Source organism: Amphimedon queenslandica, unplaced genomic scaffold, assembly GCF_000090795.2.
Source record: "Amphimedon queenslandica unplaced genomic scaffold, v1.1 AMPQUscaffold_13295, whole genome shotgun sequence".
Lineage (NCBI taxonomy): Eukaryota > Metazoa > Porifera > Demospongiae > Haplosclerida > Niphatidae > Amphimedon > Amphimedon queenslandica.
The window spans coordinates 61,185-65,406 of record NW_003546469.1 but is presented as its reverse complement, the minus strand read 5'-3'; the positions used below and the strand labels follow the sequence as shown (position 1 = coordinate 65,406).

At 35.9% G+C, this 4,222-nt stretch overlaps 1 long non-coding RNA gene across 1 annotated transcript; it reads left to right on the top strand.

Moving 5' to 3' along the window:
- Positions 1 to 6: 6 nt before the first annotated feature.
- Positions 7 to 618, top strand: LOC109583602 (uncharacterized). Its single transcript, XR_002185606.1, has 4 exons — positions 7 to 205; positions 255 to 316; positions 369 to 476; positions 521 to 618. It is a non-coding gene; the product is annotated as an uncharacterized LOC109583602 (long non-coding RNA).
- Positions 619 to 4,222: the final 3,604 nt, after the last annotated feature.

Below are 4,222 nucleotides of genomic sequence, written 5' to 3'. Positions count from 1 at the left end.
AGATTATTCTGGAAATGTTAGTATAGTAGGTGCTCCTTTAATTCATATTAATTTATTAATTTAGCAAGGCCACTAGTATAGTTACCTTATCTCACTAAGTTTCAAGACAAGAATATCTTAGGTTTGTTTAATTTCATGTGAAAAGCTAAATTCATTATTCAGGTTGTGATGAACTGAAACTTTCTTGTTTAAAGCTCTTGTTAAGGTCAGTTTAATCATAGTGTTTTATTTATTATCATCATTTGTCATTATAGTTCACTTCAAATAGCATTGAATTTTTTTTGTGAACCTGCCTTCATCATGCTGGTTAAGGAAGGTATGTAGTTCCTTTGCTTATGTAGAATTTATGGTTATGTTATGGAACTAAGCTTTGTAGGACTATGTGTGACAAGATACCTTTGAAAGATCTGCTTCACTACATGGAACCCGAGAGTTCATTAATGATGGAGATTTTGGGAAATTAATTTCTCAGTGATGTAAGTTTATTATTTTAGTGCCTTCTTAATTTATGGCTCTTTAGGTGTCTTAAGTTACAAAACATGAAGTGTCTTGCTTGTGGAACATTGGTAGACTATGATGAAGAAAACAATATAATCTTTTTTTGGTTTTAATAATAATTCCAAATCATTTTAAATTAATAATGAATAATAATTAAGTATTAATTAAGCATGACAGGAAGTACGTCATAATGAGGCTTAATGAATATCGTTATCGTTGTCGGATCAGATCTGGCACCAGCATAAATCGTGGCTGATTCGTCAATATCGGATCAGGACATTGCCCCAAATCCTCGGTCCAGGCTCGATCATCAGTAATGATTCAGGCCTGTATCAGGACTGGTCCATGTTCCAACTCTTGGGCGTGTACTAGTATACTCTAGCCGTTATTTTCCATCGCCACAATGGGCGACTAGCCTGACTAGGCCATAATTCGTCCCTTGTAATAGCAAAAGTATGCTTCACAAAGACAAGATAATGGGCGGAAGACCCAGAATAACTCATCTAGATTCTGTATCTGAAGTTTCTTTAGTCATTACTCGTTCAAGCAGTGAGATAATGGTACCCAACTAAACGCGGAAAGTTTACTTGTTTTTGAGCATAAAATGTCGAGAAAACAAGCTTTTGGAATTATTAAAGTTGGAAGACCTAAAGAAAAGAATTCTTTAATAGGGGCTTGCTTTAAATCTTTCATTTATAATATTGCTTTTGAGATAATGGGGACCAAAGAACAAACTAGTACTTTTTCAACTTTTAATCGCTAATAAATGCAATAGAAGAGCGTAAATCTTGCTATTTTTGGCTACAGCATGATAGTGGTATAACAGCTGATTTCTTTGAAGTATCATATGGCACTGCAATCACTACTATGCGAGTGCTATAGGTGAAAATCAGTGCTGCAGAGATGGAGAGAGCAAGTCTGGCCAGGGGTAACTAGCTTAAGTTGCTAGGCAACGTAATAATCTCAATGGAATAATCCACCCACGCAACGGAAGTTTCCTATCCCTTTCATTTACTCTAATATCTATGTATAGTGGGGCGAGCTCAGGCTCGCCCCAATTAACGCGCCACCAAAGTGGTGGTAAAAATGGCGGATTTTTGGAGGAAAGACAGGCTGAACAATCTTCTCTTTTATCCAGCCATTCTATCTGTAGGAGCCACTTTGAGCTGTCCTTTTGTTTTAGTATACTCTATTTATCTCTTCTGTAAGCTTTTTGGTCACTGTTTTGGCTTTTATAGCATTTTATCATAGGAATATTCTCACCCATTGGCAATTCCCGTTTTTCTAAATTTTGCTTTCAGGAGCCAAGGCGCTTGCCCCTCCATTGCCATGAAGACAGAAGTGTATTCAGCTGAGTCCTATGACTAGTGTCTATCATCAGATTTAGTCTCAGTCCATCAGAATCAGGTACGGTGGAATAACTCACTCAGTTGTCATGTTGCAGCTGGAGTGTGGATGATTATGACCATCTCTTCACTTCTTAAAACTATAGACCTCTTCAGGTGAGATTGACGGTGGCCTATGAATATCATTACTGTTTATTACGGTATCCACCTACGGTGATAAGTGGCCGCCATTTTGGACGGCAAGATTCAATGGAGGATGAATGAAGAAAAGGCAAAACTGATTCTTTTCTTTGGCATGGAGCTTTTTCAAGCTACAAAAGCTGGTTGGAGGAAAGAATGGTCGCTGCTAAGCATCTCCTAAAAGGGATTTGGTGCAATATGAAGCATATTCTTTATTACAGCTTGCTTTCTGCATTAGCCCATTCATACTCCATATAAAGTTGCCGTCCACGAAAATTATTTCAGAGTCAGCCAGGCCCAGTCACGCCCCTTGCCGTATATCATTCTTTGACGTAATTCATTCTCACCCAAAGAGGTCTATAGGTTGGCTCTTTTATAGATAGTTGAGGCATGCAAGAGCTCATTCTTTATCTGTACATTCACTGGTTGTATTGTATGAGCACCTCATGTCGTATTAATACCCCGTGTCGCTATCCAATACTTGCAGAGAGGAATTGTCACATTCAGGACTCGTTCATGGCTCTAAACCATTTGTATCCTCTCCCAACAGTTTTACTTATTATTTAAATTATAAAAAACATTATGGGTGTTGTTGCTAGAACTATTATTGTTGTTATCACTAGGTCACTATATTGCATTTGTATAGACGACTATTTATGTATTTACTCATACTTTTATGATATTAACAGTATATACACAATATTTAGAAACTATTTTGACGATAACAAAGATAATTATTGTAATTGACATCAATTTTTATCATAAATAAAATATTAAAATCATGTAACGATGGAAGTGTTTTACTTCATACTGGATGTTACTATTAAGAGCTAGTTACATGATGCTGAGCTATTCCAGCACACTTATGTTTCTTGGAATGCTTCTTACATGTGAATAAAGACCAGTCCTATAGTTTAAGAAGTGAAAAGATGGTCATAATCATCCACACTCCAGCTGCAACATGACAACTGAGTGAGTTATTCCACCGTACCTTGTCCTGATGGACTGAGACTAAGTCTGATGATAGACACTAGTCATAGGACTCAGCTGAATACACTTCTGTCTTCATGGCAATGGAGGGGCAAGCGCCTTGGCTCCTGAAAGCAAAATTTAGAAAAACGGATGATTGCCAATGGGTGAGAATATTCCTATGATAAAATGCTATAAAAGCCAAAACAGCAACCAAAGAGCTTACAGAAGAGATAAATAGAGTATACTGAAACAAAAGGACAGCTCAAAGTGGCTCCTACAGCTAGAATGGCTGGATAAAAGAGAAGATTGTTCAGCCTGTCTTTCCTCCAAAAATCCGCCATTTTACCACCACTTTGGGTGCGCGTTAATTAGAATCTTTTAAGTGCAAAAGGTCCATTGGCAGTATTATTGCTTATTATGAATGCTTAGAGCTTGTGCTAGATAGTACCTTGATAGTACTAATTTGTAATGATGCAGCTAGACCAGGTGCATATCTGTGTTGACGTATTTTTCACTTATTCTATTTTAGATTAGCAGAACCAGATTGAGTTGTCCCAATCATGCATGTTCATTTCCGTGAGCCTGATAAGTAAATTTATGTATATATATACAATGTCTATATAATGGTTTTTAAACTCCCAATAATTAAGTTTTTGTTATCATCTGAATATATGAGCAAATGCCTGAATTGTGTCTATAATTTGCAAAATGGTACAGCACCTTGTATCAAATTGTAGTAGCCTTGCTAAGTGCCTATAATTTGTCAAAAAATTTTGGCTATGCACCTGCCATTGTATAGGTCCATAATAGCTTGAAGTAGCAATTTAGTCAAAAATTCTGAGAAATTTTCTGCAGTTCATGACTATTGTACATTAATTATAAATACGTTTTACATTTATGTTCACATTTGCAATCCCTGCTATTGTAGCAAACAAAAGTAAAATTATATGATTGACATTTCAAACAACTCCATTACTATATAAAGTTTTAGAAATTTTGTATTTTAATGAAATAAACAGTATTAAAATTAAAATTTGAAGTAGATCCTTAAAGGGCAACCGACACGAAAAATTGGGTTGTGATTAAAAATAAAAAATATTTTCATTATGGGTGTAGCAATGGCTTGCAAAAATACTTTTGGTGCAAAATAATTGCTCTTTCCTGGAGAAAAACTGCTTTTAAAATGCATAAATTACTTCCTCATTTCTGCATCCTGTATTTAGCAA